The sequence below is a fragment of the Adiantum capillus-veneris genome, chromosome 5 (genome assembly GCF_014529385.1).
Source record: "Adiantum capillus-veneris isolate H3 chromosome 5, ASM1452938v2, whole genome shotgun sequence".
Lineage (NCBI taxonomy): Eukaryota > Viridiplantae > Streptophyta > Polypodiopsida > Polypodiales > Pteridaceae > Adiantum > Adiantum capillus-veneris.
This window is the reverse complement of record NC_140935.1, coordinates 14750924-14766531: the sequence shown is the minus strand read 5'-3', so window position 1 is coordinate 14766531 and position 15608 is coordinate 14750924. Positions and strand designations below refer to the sequence as shown.

General features: G+C 44.4%; 1 pseudogene; it reads left to right on the top strand.

Moving 5' to 3' along the window:
- The first annotated feature begins 4279 nt into the window (after window positions 1-4279).
- Window positions 4280-5698, top strand: LOC147456909 (uncharacterized; annotated as a pseudogene).
- Window positions 5699-15608: the final 9910 nt, after the last annotated feature.

The window sequence follows — 15608 nt, the reverse complement described above, 5'->3', positions numbered from 1 at the left end:
TTCCCATATGCATTGGGAGGGCGACATATACTCAACCTGGGTTCACATGCACAAGACAAGAGAGCATGCTTGCTAAAACACATGTTGGCATCTGACAGTGACTAGTCTCTTTGCATGTGGAGAATCATAGAAACATCTGTTGTGTATTTTCATGGGGTGTGGCACATGTCCAGCTGGGATAAACTTTTCATTGCTACTCCTTTAAAAATAGGCTTTGATGTTTCTAACATGCTTTTGAAATCCTAGAAAACAACATGCTCCACTCTCATATGGAAAGGCAGAATAAGATACACGGGGAATTCACTGGGCGCAAAAAACTTGTTCCGGAGTTTTGTTTTTAAAATACCACCTGTTAAACTCATGGGGAAGCCTGCCCTTTCTCTTTTCAAAAAGGGAATTGTTCGAATTGATCAAATGCTGGACTCTAACCTGCAGTTGAAAATTTTTCTTGCAGAAGCGATAAGACAATATAAACTTGGACATGGATGCAGAAGACTATGGCATCAGTTGGGAGCTCATGTATACAGCCCATAGATATTTGGATTGCCCATATGCAAGACGGACACAGAGATTGGGTACTGCCAAGATGCACAGCCAACTGGTGGCACTCTTCTTGAGAAGTTTTTTACTCAGCTATTTTACCAGACACTTGTATACATGATAGATATAATAAACAATGGAGAATGCATATGAATCAGTCTTGGTGGATTAAAGTGTTTTCTGCTATTTGGTCTATCCCTAATCAGTTCAAATTTAAAGTCTTTTTGTGGAAAGTATGCACTGGTGTCTTGTCTACTGCTTCAAATCTTCAAAAAAAAGGCTTTACTGATGGTAAGTGTTGTGTATGCAAAAGGGATGAAACTATCATACATGCATTTTGGCACTATAAATTGGTTGCAGAATGGTGGAGATGGGCCAATCTTTTGTGGACTACTGCTAGGCGGGTGCAAGTGACAAAATTCAAACTTGTTTTGTCTAAAATAAACACTAATTAGGACACTGCATTGGAATTTTCTATGCAGTCCTTTAGAGTCTGGTTCCTGTGGTTTATTTGGCCTATGACGAACATGGTGGTATTTGAAACAATGGCTTTGCAAGACAGAAAGGTGAAGGAGAGGGTACTGCAGATTATTGGGAAGTTGAGGTCTGATGAGACCAACATCTATACTTTGATATCATAATGTAAATATAAACCAATTCCCAAAAAGAGAGAGAGAGAGAGAGAGAGAGAGAGAGAGAGAGAGAGAGAGAGAGAGAGAGAGAGAGAGAGAGAGAGAGAGAGAGAGAGAGAGAGATTTTATTATCGTCCTCGGAGGTCAAATATGACCTATGGGACCAAAGTTACATGTGATGTAGTATGTGTATGGCTGATGAATGACTCTCGATGCTCCAAAATTGTGGTGATGAGAGTCGCAATGGAGAGCCCACATTGTGGCTGGGAGAGGAAAGTGTGTAGGTCTAAGTTATGGCTAAAAATGTGAGAGAAGCAAGTTCGGATGTGACCAAAAGTTGAGCACTCTAGTAGTGTGTGGTAGGTAGTCAGACTCTTGAACTTGCAATGAGCATAATGTGCATAGTCGATTTGACTCTTCTCCATTTCCCTAACGCCCTATCTCACATTGAAGGAAATGGAAACTAAGCCAAATGGATGTGATAGTGTGTATCGCCGACAAGGGGATAGGCTCAAGCATGTAAGTGTGAGTACGGTTTCTTCTTTTAGCGAAGAGCATGGTTTTGTAGTTGGGGGCAACATGGGTGGTGTAATGTATAAAGTGTGACCCATCGGATTTCTCCCAAGCCATAATACATTGGCGTTGTAGAAAAGCTTCATTCACTTGGGAGTCAATTGAAGCATCATGTAGCAAGTGTATGCATCCCATCTCCCAAACCACTTCTTTATGTCTTGCATTCATCCCGTGCTCAAGATCTTGCTTTTATGCATCTTTTGAACTTTTTTGATTGCTTCCCATCGAATTGTAGGAAGTGGATATGAGGGGTTTTGATGCATCTTTATCATGTACTCCACAACCCTTTCCATGCCCATAACCTCAATTGGAAGATATCGTGACTCAAGAAGTAGGAGCATATATGGTGTTTGTGTCTTAACTTGGAGAAAGTTTGTAAGAAAATTCTTTTGGACATTCTCAAACTCTTTCCAAGTAAATTTTGAGATGCTTCCTCTCTACACTTCAACTCCATAAAGAAGAACCGGTGTCACCAATGCATCAAAAAGATACTTCTTGAGAACCCAACACGATGTTTCCTGCATTACACATGTTCTCAAATGCATAGTATGCTCTCTGTCCCACTTAAAAACGACGTATAGCACATTCATGCCACTTGTGATTGGACGAAACCTCAAGGCCAAGGTACTTAAAGCTCTTAACAACTTCAAGTGTCTCATTGTTGTACACAGTACATGGCTTCTCCTTATGGTTGGGTTTCACAAGGCTAACCTTTGTTTTGGACTCATTCACAATCAGCCCACTATGCAAGCAGAAGTTCTCAAGGACAACCATAAGCTTTTGTGCATCTTCTAAAGTGTGTGGTAGAAGCACTATATGATCCGCATACAACAAAAGCATGATTACCGCATTGCCAATAGTGACCTCTTCAATGCCTTCTTCTTGCATAAAGTCAAGTACCATTTGTTACAATTGATTGATGCATAGACCAAAGAGAATTGGTGACAATAGACATCCTTGTTTAACCCCAATAGTGCTTACAATTTTTTTTGAAATTTCTCTTCCCATGCGCAATTGACAAATCACCTTCTCATAGATTCGAGAAACCGCAAGCATAAACTCACTTCGCACTTGGAGTTCTTTTATCCTTCTCCACAAATTGTTATGTGGAATCATATGAAAGACTTTCTTAAAGTCCACAAAACAACAATACAATGGAGGGCACCGAGAGAGTGTTTTGAAGCCGAGAGGCCGAGAAAAGCAGGTGGGGAGCACTGCCATAGGGAAATGCTACAATGGGAAGTCCGAGAGCTGAATCCAAAGGATGAGGGTGCTTCTTGCGAGTGATATTAGATACTATAGTGGACTGCCAAGGAGTTGAGGAATGGGTGCTATTACAGAGAGAGGAAGGTGCTACCTTCTGGGAAATGCAAAGCCATGAGCTATGAGGAGAAGGGGTTGGCCATACGTTGAGAAAGTCCGAGAAATGCCAAGCACAAGTGGGGATCACAAACAGTGAGCAGAGATTGTCCGCAAGCATGGAATATTGAACCTATAAAGGGTCGAAGGCATCATTCTTGAGCAAGACAAGGGGTTCAACACCATTGTATACCTTCCTTTTAAGGATCTTGACAGGGTTTTTTGTCAAATCAATATCAACCTTGTCTTGTGCTTTCATGTCCAATGATGTGTCATAAATGTGAATGGTATCTATATGGGCATCATGTGTGCTAAAGGGTATTTGCTAGCTTGTAGGTAGACTTATCATATAGACTCGTAACCTTGGGGTGCCTGAGGGAGTTAGTGCTAGTTATTTATGGTATAAAGTGCAATGAGACGTCAGAGATAGAGTCATGCTTGTTTACTTTGCAACTGAGTGTGTATAGTCTGGGATGGTTGGGTGGGGGCTTGGGCAGTGATTGTTTGCAGATCGGGAGTCTAGGTGTGTGTTTACTAGGGGATAGGGGTGCTATGCAATCACTTGGCTATAGAGAGGCATTCACATTGTGTGCTGGTCGGTTTCTCATTTCCCCCTTTCCATCTTGTGGTGCCCCCACTGAGGACCCACTGTTTGCTTCCTAACAAGGTATGCGTGAGTCAAGATGAAGCAGAAATTTGTTCTGGTGTTCAAAGAAGATGAAGATGATGACGATTGGATTGCCGATTTTGAGCTATTTATGCTGACTGTATTGCGGATGCCAAGTGATAAAGCAAAGATCTAGACTCTACCTTTGGTGCTGCGAGGTAAAGCAAAAGGTTGGTTCGATGGCTTAGAAGATGCACACAAGCAGGATTGGATCAAATTTCGCGAGCAATTTTTATAACAGTATCAAAAGGTGGTGACGGCTTCAGAAGAAAATACAAAGATCAAAGGTTTACAGCAGGACATAAGTGCAAATTTCAATGCCTTTGTTGATAGATTTGAAGATTATTGGGAGGAATTTGCGACTGCTACTCAAGCAACCCATGTGGGATACTTTAAGCTAGAAAGGTTTCTATCTTGCTTGCATCCCTATGTTTGTGAAAGAGTGGATTATGAAGATCCAAGGACCTTTGATGAAGCTGTCACAGTTGCCAGAGCAAAGAGTCGAAAGATGAAGAGAAAAATAGAGGCAAGATTGTTGCAGTCTATAATCACATTAGCTAGTGGACCTAGACCCAAATAGATAGATGAGCGTCAAGGGGTAAAAGCTTCTTCTTTTATTGATATGCATGTGATCAAAGCACGTGAAGATGACTCCAGGCTAGAAGAGGTACAACAGGTACCAGTAAGGGATCAAAATGTGCAGAGAGGCATATTCAGAGTGCCACCCAGTTTGCTTCCTCAAGAGGACGAGGCGATAAAAGGCCTTGAAGAAGAAGTGTCAGTTCAAGCACTAGCAACGGGAAAGGTAGCAAAGGTACAAGAATCAGCAAGTTCAGAAGAGGGGTGCGAGAGTTCTCAGAGCTCCAACAGCAGTTTGGACACAGATTCTACATGGGAGACAGAATCCATGTCTTCTAGGTATGAGACTTATGATGTTTTTCATGTGGATAAAGTGATGAATGATTTATAGGAGTTGCCTATTAGCCAGATGAAGGTCAAAGAGGAGCATAGTGCAAGTGTGGAGATGCTTTATGTGAACGTGCCAGTCGAGAAGCCTTCTCTTGTGTCTCGTTATGGTGAGTCCCTATTGGAGGAAGAGTTATGGTTTGATTGTGCATCCGACTTAACTGAAGAGCAGGTTTTTGAGGATGAATTGCAGGAGCTAGAAAAAAAAGCAGAGGTATGTCAAGCTGATTTGTCTATGCAAGGCGTGGGGCAATCTTGCCTTGGGGAGCATATAGAGGTACATAGTATAGTTTCAGAGTTTGTGTGTACCTGTGGAGAGATAGCTCCGGCAGATGACTCTATGGAAACTGATACAAGTGCAGCCTATAAGAGAGAGGTTCCATGCAAAGAGGAAGGTGTCGCCAACCTTCTTGGTGATGAGGTGTTTGAAGAATAGGATGAAGCTCAAGCAAGTCATACTCTTTGATTTGAAAAGTTGGTCTTGGAACCATTTATAGAGGATTTAACTGCAGGTATGCAAGGCGCACATGTTTGCTTGTCTATGCAGCAAGTGCACACAAATGGCAGGATATTGCTACTTCATGCTATGCTATTGATAGCTATGTTGTTCCTGGTTGCTTTGCAAGGTGTTCTATGCAGGTTTCGATGCTCATATGATAAAGATGATGATATGGAGGGTTTTGTAGCACATGACATGATATATGCTTATGGTATAGGTCCTTCAAGTGAAGGAATGTATGCTTATAGTGGACACGAAGACTTATGGATGCAGGGGGACAAAGCTCCATGCTATGAAGAGTTGGAAGGGTGGTGTGTCTATTGGCCTACAAGTGTAAAGGAAGGCTTGGATATACATGCTTTACAGGTAGATGGCAATGAGCAATGCTTTACTTTTGATCCAGGTGGACTCTACACCATGCTTGGGGGAGCCTCAAGCTTTCCATTTGACCTTGGATGGTGATGCAGTAGTGGACAATTTTCTCTCAATCTCTATCCTATCTATATAGACACTATATCATCTTTTTCTTATGCACTTTCTTTACCTATTTTATGTCAAAACCAATGTGCCGAGGCAATGCTAGTTGCCGATGCTCGAAGCTGTAGAGGAGGATTACTGAGATAATTGTATGGGATGAGCACTCTCAATCGGGAAAAGAATCACTGATGTTGAAAATTGGGACTATGCAGAGAAACGCCCAGGCTTACTCACCCGTCTAGTACATGCCCTCTGTATATATGTGTGCCTTTCCGCCAAGAACATACGCGTCTGCTCTCTTTGCCGCGACCAAGAGAGTAAAAAATCTTGCTCTTTCTCGTTCTTTCTGTGGGATGCGGGTGTCCTCTCACGCTTTCTTCTCCTCTCTATTGTGAGGGTGTGTGAACACCTGCTTACACACAAGATTTTTCAAAAAAATTGTTCTCTACTCTCTATGTCAAGAACTGCTGATCTCAGGTGCAAGGACACAGTACGTGCACACGTGTGTGTGTGTGTGTGCACGTGCGCGTGCATGCGTGCGTGCGTGTGTGTGTGTGTGCATGCGTGTGTGCGTGTGTGTGTGTGTGTGTGTGTGTGCATGCGTGTGTGTGTGTGTGTGCACGCGTGCACTTGCGTGTGTGTGTGTGTGTGTGTGTGTGTGTTCAAACACACAACAACATACTCCCATGCTCTTGAATTTAGTGAGCTGCCTTGCTTTGGTTAGGCTTGTGACCTCCCAGAAGCATCCAACACTACAACCTTTGCTCAACAAATTCCCCCAATTTGCTGCTCGTTTTTAGTTTGCAATGTGTGTCTGTGTGTGTGTGTGTGTGTGGATCACACAACACCACACACACACACAATGCCAAAAAAAAAAAAACTTTCCAACTAAAGTGCTGCATGAGCTTTTCTCCAACTTTCCCCCTTTGCTTGCTTACTTGTTTCCTTCCTTTGATTTTTTGCTCGACTTCAATGCCTTCAAGCTTTCAAGGTCCCAAAGCTTTGCGATGCATAATTCTCGTTTTGCAACCCAATACCCACAGTGCTCACTCCTCGAGTGTGCTCAGTTTCTCTCCACACTTGCTATGTCTTGCATTTCTTGCTCCCTAAGTCTCATTTGCCTCTCTCCAGTGCTATTGAAGCCTAGCTGCACGATTTTAGCTTGGTCCCTCAACTCTGCTCAATTCTGATAGAGTCTTATGGCAAGCCTTTGAACTGCACTCGATTTTTGCATGGTGCTTGCTTGTCGAGGTTGATTCTCTTCAAGCTTTCAATCTCTGAGCTTCTCATAACCTACTTCACATGGTCCGACATGCTCTACTGAGCTCTATTTTTTGCAGATACTCCAAGATCCCCTCCAGGACAAGAGAGGTTGCACGCATCGAGGAAACCAAGATCAGAGATCTCGTCATTCTAGCATATGCGGTATGTATACCTATGTTATATCATTCTCTCTATACAGTCCTATTTTATCTAAATAATGCTATGGTTGAGCATAAATTCTCAGTGAGGGGGTAGGCAATGATGGTGCACCCAAACTGTGTCGACCTATGGAAGTGCAAGAAACCGAGGCATGGTAGTTTGCAAGCAAGTAATAGGGACATTGGGCAGGTATTTGATGGAGCTAGGAGAGAGGTACACTGAGATGGAGCACTCGCTAGTGGAAGCTACAAGTGTTTCTTACTATCACAGGTGACAGGAGCAAGTGTTTATATCAAGGTTGGGAACGAGGCAACGGGTGCTGTATGCAAGTGCTATGAAGTTTATGATATGGGTTTTTCATGAAGATGTCTGCAAGACGCTCTACTTTCCAGGGTATGTATGCTAAATGTGGATTTTAGAAAGGTCAAGGACAAATTTTATCTCTATTGGTCGAGGAAGTTTAGGAGTGCTCGAAGTGTACTTTTTGGTGATTGCCAAGCTCTTTGGTTGCATGAAGCCCAATGATTAGCACCGCCCTAATCGGATGCGGGTTGAAGATTACCGACACTTGTCTATCCACACTAAAGATGATTTTTATGGAGCTTTATTGCCTTGGCAATTTTTGGCGTGTGCAAGGGGGCCAAACCCAAAGATTTTTTTAAGCTTTAACTTGAAGAAAAAAAGCGATGCATGAGGATTGGTGCGAGTGCAGATAGAAGCAGGTCGATCATGGAAGATGCCATCTGCCCGGCATGCAAGAGGAGGACGCCATCTGGGTGGTTGCCATATAGGAGTAGAAAAAAGGCTAGCGCTGCAATTGCAGGGGAGGACCCGGCCAGTTTGCAGGAGAGGGGACCACTAGCAATATCTCTAGTGGCCAAAGAGAGAGAGGAAGGTGGTACTGAATGGGCTGACATGCCGAGTACAAGAGGGGCCCGCCTTGAGGTGAGCAGGGCCGGGAGAGACTTCAAGGGGAGGCTATCGCAGCAAGCTACCAAGGGCCAGGGCCTTACTGAGCATGTAGAGAGCTTCAAAATAGCCAAGGGAGTTGAAGGGTTAAAGGGTGGCGGGCTATTGCAGCCAAGACGGTGAGAGGGTGGCCGCCAGTACATGCAGCAGGGAGTTGCAGCCAGGAGGGCACCGAGAGAGTGTTTTGAAGCTGAGAGGCAAGGGAGTTGAAGGGTTAAAGGGTGGCGGGCTATTGCAGCCAGGACGGTGAGAGGGTGGCCGCCAGTACATGCAGCAGGGAGTTGCAGCCAGGAGGGCACCGAGAGAGTGTTTTGAAGCCGAGAGGCCAAGCAAAGCAGGTGGGGAGTGCTGCCATAAGAAAACACTACAGTGGGAAGTCCGAGAGCTGCAGCCAAAGGATGAGCTCCTTGTGCGTGATATTAGATACTATAGTGGACTGCCAAGGAGCTGAGGAGTGGGTGCTATTACAGAGAGAGGAGGACACTACCTTCTGGGAAATGCAAAGCCAAGAGCTGTGAGGAGAAGGGGTTGGCCGTATGTTGAGAAATTCCGAGGAATGCCAAGCACAAGTCGGGATCGAAAATAGTGAGTAGAGATTGTCTGCAAGCATGGAAGATTGCACCTATAAAGGGTCGAAGGCATCATTCTTGAGCAAGACAAGGGGTTCAACACCATTGTATACCTTCCTTTGAAGGATCTTGATAGGGTTTTTGGTCAAATCAATATCAACCTTCTCTTCCACTTTCATGTCCAATGATGTGTCATAAATGTGAATGGTATTTGTACGGACATCATGTGTGCTAAAGGGTATTTGCTAGCTTGTAGGCAAACTTATCATATAGACTAGTAACGTTGGGGTGCCTGAGGGAGTCAATGCTAGTTATTTATTTTATAAGGTGCAATTAGAGTTCAGAGATAGATTCATGCTTGTTTACTTTGTGACTGAGTGTGTATAGTTTGGGATGGTTGGGTGCGGGCTTGGGTAGTGATTGTTTGCAGATCAAGAGTCTAGGTGTGTGTTTACTAGGGGATAGGGGTGCTATGAAATCACTTGGCTATAGAGAGGCATTCACATTGTGTGCTAATGGTTTTCTCATTTCCCTCTTTCCACCGGCATGGTTGGACATAGAGGAGTAGGCAAGGATTGCACAAGAGACACAAGCACTACAAGAGGTTGTGTGCTCGTGTGACGCTCTTAGCGACGGGAATACACTAGGTTTTTATAACCCCCGGCGTCGCTATAACCGTCGCTAAAAGCGTCTCTACGAGAGCGTCGCTATAGGCGTCGCTATATAGCGACGCTTATAGCGACGCCTATAGCGACGCAGATAGCGACGCTCTCACAGAAGAGTATAGCGACGCATATAGCGACGCTACAGAGCCATAAATAGCGACGCTTATAGCGACGCCTGAGAGAATATTTTTTTGGTGGCAGGGCATTGAATGCCCTGCCACCCATCAACCATATTGTACTTGATTCACTTTTTAAAAAAAGTGCAAAGGTAAATAATAGACCCAAAATAGTCACCCACAAGACGCATTGTTTGCAAAATTGACAATTGTACACATCATAGACAAACTGAATTGATTGGCAAATGTAATAATGACAATTGTACAACATCATAAGCATAAAGAATTGATTGGCAAAAGGAATTGCGGTGACAAATGTAATAATATACATGGTTCAAAAAGACGTATAAAATCCGTCTCATGATACATAAGCTATGAGAAACCCTAAACTAATGCTATCTAGCTACGGCTAAACTGACGTCGTCTAATCAGACGTCTCATCGCGTCCAAGCGGCGTATCTGTTGGATTCTGCAAAAAAAGACAATAAGACAGTTTTCAGTAAATATAAACATATAACGACATTTATAAAACAATACAAAAAATAAAAAAGAGTAAACCCTAATACTAACCATGCCGCCGCGAGAACTGAGAATGTCCATCAGGGCGTTTAAGCCCTTCCTGCCTGCGTACTCGCGCTCGTACGGTGTGGGATCACGTCCTGTCATCGACCACTGTCAAAACATACAAAGATTTCATTATGTTAGAATTAAAAAACTCATAAACCCTAAACTATCGAACATGCATAAAGAGCAATGTGAAAAGACTTACAAAATCGGCCTCAAATGATGCCCATCCACCGCTCCCCAAGTGGTGCGAGCTCCCTGCCTCTACTCGCGCTCTGGCTGCATCCTTTTGTTGCTTCCACTTGTCGGGATTCTCGCGCGCTGCTTTCTTCGCATTCTTCCAATCTTCTTTGGCCAGCCAATCTGGCCTATTCCACCCATTCTTGATTGCTTTTTGCACTTCGGAACGCTTGTGTTTGCAGTATTCGCGCATTCGAATCTTCATCAGGTCTTCATTGAAGCGCTGATCCCGTGTTGGAACGGGAAACTCATCATGAAGTATGCTGATGACCCTGTTTTTTAAATCACTTGGTACTTCACTCCATTTGTTTAGTATATAGTGTCTAAACAGCTGAGAGCAAAGACCACGCATGCGCGAGATCACCTTCTTGCCGTCATCATCCATGATGATGCCGCCGCTGATGTCGACGGAGTAAGGCAAGCCCTCTGGCCGGTGACGCGTGAACCTGGGTGTCCCGGCAGGGGTCTCTAGCGGCGTGTCGATGGGGGTACGGACGTCAGGTGTCTCCATCGGCGTCTGGGCGCCGAAGCGAGGAGTGTCGAGTGGGGTGGCTCCTGGCGGAGTAGGTAGAGGTGTGTAGCTTCTAGGAACAGTCAGCCATGCAAAACCTGGCGTAGACGGCGATGCTGTGGCTGGTGTGGGGGCGGGCAAAGAAGGGGAGGGTAAAGAGCTTCGTCGAACACGAGGCGGTGTGGAGGCATCGGTGGCGGAATCCCCACAACAACAGCCACCGCCACCGCCACCGCCACCGCCACCACTAGAGCGCCGGTGTCTAGACGAGTGTGACGCTTGCCTCGTCGACGCCGAAGCTTCGGAGCGCGCCGAATGCTCCGAAAGAGAGGGAGATGCGGATGGTGTAGGAACGCGCGATGATGCGCCAGAGCGATGACGCTCCACGTACCATTGTCTCTGCTGCGGTGACAAAGAAGAAAGAAACTCCTCATCATCCATACCTGCATTAAACACACGAATATTTAAACTCCTTATTGAATGAATAGAGTAGACAATGACGCAAAGACCATTAAATACAATGACGTAATGACGCATATAAATACAATGACGCAATGAATCGAGTGATAGAAGAGGCAAGTCGAAATTGTTACAGCACGGAGCAAAATTGTTCAAATACAATATTTGTGGCTTTAAGAGATCTCTCTCTCATCCTCGCATAACTCAGCATAACTTCCTATATCTATATAGAGCTCTCCGTTTAAACACATATCCTCTGTTTCATTTTGTAGCTCCTCTGCATGCACCCCATATAGAGTAGTAGCATCTTGATGCTCGTCTGGCACCACCGCAGCGGCTTCTGATTGAGCATCTTCTTTGATCTCCTCCATTGATGTCGTTGTGATTGGCACATGGTAGCCTTCATACGTCCTTGCACTACGAGGGGCTACCTCTATGACGTACCACCAGTTTGATGTAGACTTTGTAGGATGAAATACTACCTGCCAGAGCCACATAACTTACATGAGAGCCACATAACTTGTAAAAGGGGGATGTTAACTATTTATATACTTACTTGTTCACAATGCTCGGGTAGTACGAAAGTGTCTCTTAGGTCAGTCCATTTCTTAGTAGAATCCACCTCAAGAAAACCAAACTCTCCTCTACGCACAGTAGCGTTTCGACCCTCCATGATTATCTTGAACCATTGCACGTCGAACAAGTCGACAAAAAATCCTCTGTAATCGATCCTCAAAATCTCTTGCAGCGTGCCGAAGTAAGTGAGTTCCGCCACCACGGGATCTGCATCAGAGGAACGTCGTCGACTAGACTGTTCAAATTTTGCCATGATTCCACAATCTTGAGTAAAACGCTTTTTGTCGATTCGTTCCACCCTAAAATGTCGACCTTTACACCATGCTGCTGTGTATGACTTATACTACAACGAACAAAGATTATGAGTGGCCGTTCAAACGTTTATAAATAAAGTCACTTGCTAGTCGTACATTGCAAACTTACCTTGGTCGCGCAACCCCGAGAGTACTCCCACTCTTCTTCAGTCACTTCGTCACCGCATTGTTGTGCGCTTTTCAATTGGTTGTGCAACCATCTTAAGCTCATGAAGGTTGGTAGGCTCTCCAGAACCGCTGGATAGTGCATCGGTGGTCGTCTTCCCCGTCTCCACTCGATTCGTGCCCTTTGTCGCTCTTGCTTTGCATCCTCATATTGTGAAATCCACTTTTGCATCACTGGATTGTGAAGCATGCAAAATCGGTTGATTTTAGCCTCTAGATCTTCCGTCATCTTCTTCTCAACACCGAGATTGCACATGACAATCCCAGATATGCGCTCATCATCTATGGTTCGCCATAGCGTGTCCCGGGATTTATCAAATCCGTCTAGCCACTCTCCAATGTACACTAGGGACTCTGATACCAACCAACCTTCTGCCATGCTACCCTCCGGACGTGCCTTTTGACGCACATATCCCTTAAGCGTTTTCATGAAACGCTCTAAGAAGAACATCCATCTGGAATGAACTGTGCCAGCTATTTCTACCTCATCAACTATGTGAATAAGAAGATGCACCTGAATGGTTAGTATTGTAGTAGGAAAATGTTTCTCAAACATGCACACAAGCTCCGCAGCATTTAGTTTGGCGAATGGTATGGAGTCTACGTCGATCTCCTTTTGTGAGATCCATTGCACCAGCTTTGCAAGTTTGAAGATTGTGTTACGGATGTCGAGAGACAAACATCCCTCAATGGCAACCGGTAAAATAAACTGTAAAGTATGTGCAGCAATGATATTAAAGTCCACATTTTATGCAATGATATTAAAGTCCACTATGAACGTACCTGACACATTTTATGCCAATCGTGTGACTTCAAACCGGTAAGCTTTCCTTCTTTAGTAAAACACGTTCGGAGCGAGTGCATTACGCCAGTGGGGGTCCGCAAAGATCGAATGGCCTCTTTTACTTTGCGTTCTTGGGCTCCTGTGAAAATCCATGGTGCTTTAGGAAGTTTTATCGATCCATCAGACGCTGTTTGCGGCCAATATTGCTCCATACGATCCACATTTCTAAGGTCAACTCTGGCTCCCAAAGTATCTTTCTTGCCGGTCAAATGGTCCCATAGTAGATTACCCACATTCTTGAATATGTGCATTGGATCGAGCAAGTGATTGATCACGAGTCGGGGCCAGTATGGTAACTCGTACCATAGAGATAGTCTCTTCATCCCTGGAGGCAATCCGTCATCGCACATCTCCTTCTGCTCTAACCATGCTTGTGCAGACATCCTTGGTGGCTCTCTTCCCAAAAAGCCGTCGCGTAACACATGATTCTCCGGAAGATACGCTTGATGACCTTCGTAGATTTGCTTCTTCAGTGAGGGTGCCCTACGTGCATTCAGTCTAGGTCCACATGTGACACATGCTCTGTATCCGCTTGTTTGAAGCCCTGCATGTATACACATGATAATAGATCAACTATGGGGAAAAACAAGATTTACAGTGTCTGAGAGAGGAGTGTCAATAGATCACCTGAGCATTCTGTTAGCCCGGGATAGTCATGCATGGTCCACATTAGAATACCTCTGATCAAAGCATTCCGTCGTCCTGTGTGTCGGCTCATATCCACCACCTCTATGCCAATCCACAATTGTTGTAGCTCTTCCAATAGTGGACGAAGATACACATCCATATTCCCCACTTTATATCGCCCTGGCACAATCAAGCTTAGCCATAGGTGCCCCTTCTTCGTAGTCAACCACGGGGGAATGTTGTAGTTGACGATGACAACGGGCCATACACTGTAAGATGTTGATCTTTGACCAAATGGATTTACGCCATCCATAGCCAGGCCTAAGCGCAAATTTCGAGCTTCCCTGGCAAAATCCGACCATGTTCCATCTATATGTTTCCAGGCTGCGCAATCTGCAGGAATTCGTAGCACACCATCCGAAGATTTATTCTCCTCATGCCATGATGCTAGGGCGGCCATGGACTTGCATTCGAAGAAATGCTTGATGCGAGGAAGCAAAGGAAAATGTCGCAAAACCTTTTGTGGAATTTTTGTCCCGTGGAGATCTACTCGATATCTTTCAGAATCACATTTCGGACACTTCTCCATGTCTGTGTATTCCCCTCTGAAAAGAATGCAGTCATTAGGACAAGCGTGGATAGAATTGTAATCCATCCCCAAGTTTCGCAAAATCTTTCTTGCTTCATCTCGGGAATCTGGCATCACATTGTCAGCTGGTAGAATGTGCTCTTTCAACAATCTACACAACATAAAAATATGATACAGTCTTGTAAAAATCTATCAGATCATTATACATTTAGAGTTCTATTAAAGTAAACTAATTGTAATAGATCACCTGAAAAGCGCTGTGACGCTAGTGTCACTCCATCCAAACTTTGCCTGCATGTTGAGAAGAACCAGGAGTGCTTTCAATCTAGACATACGTGCTCCATTATACAATGATGTATCGGCTTCACTTTTCATATCATCATAGATAAGCCTTTCTGAATCCATGATCGTCTCGATCATTTCATCAATCTCGGGCTCAAACATTGCCTCGTTGGGAATGTGCTCTGCATGATCATCCCCCGAGCTGTCAGAGGCTACATCTTGTGGCCTCACATATGCTGCTTGACCAAAGCGCCTGCGAATACGTCTATTGGGTTGCAAGATTGCTGCTTGTTGGCCAGCGTCAGAGTCCGACGAGTTATAATTGGCAACAACTCGATCTATAATAGATGGATCGAACTCGCCAAATTCGCGAACGTGCTGCAAAGAAACACGTCTTGTCCGTCGCACAGCATGCTTGCATTGATTACAAGGACATAAGACCCTCGTTGAGAGATAGGTGTTTCGGTTGGACGGTCCCACATCCTCGTCGCTACTCATAATGAGGATAAAAAACTTATAACCTGGACAACAAATTTAATATTCTATTGGCATTCTTCGTCTTATCTCTCTCTCTCTCTCTCTCTCTCTCTCTCTCTCTCTCTCTCTCTCTCTCTCTTTACCTCACATTCTCTAGTCATGTCCAATCCCCGCACACCTCGGTCTAGAGGTGCACGGAGATCAGAACCACCGGGTTATAATCTCGTCTTTATTGGTCAATACCTATATTTGTGGGTACAAGAAATCTAGACACCCACGTCTACATGATACTGCATGTAGTGGACAAAATCCCTTTGCCTCTTCTCTAGCTGTAGCACTTCACTTCATCTTAACATCTTTTCACAGTAGATCTTTTCACTATTCGTCTAACTCTAAACCCTAAACCGTAAGTAATTCTTGCGTGGACTCGATCTAACGTAAATAAGCGTAAATCTAAATAAACGTAAATCTAACTAAAAATAAAGCTAAATCTAATTTAACGTAAG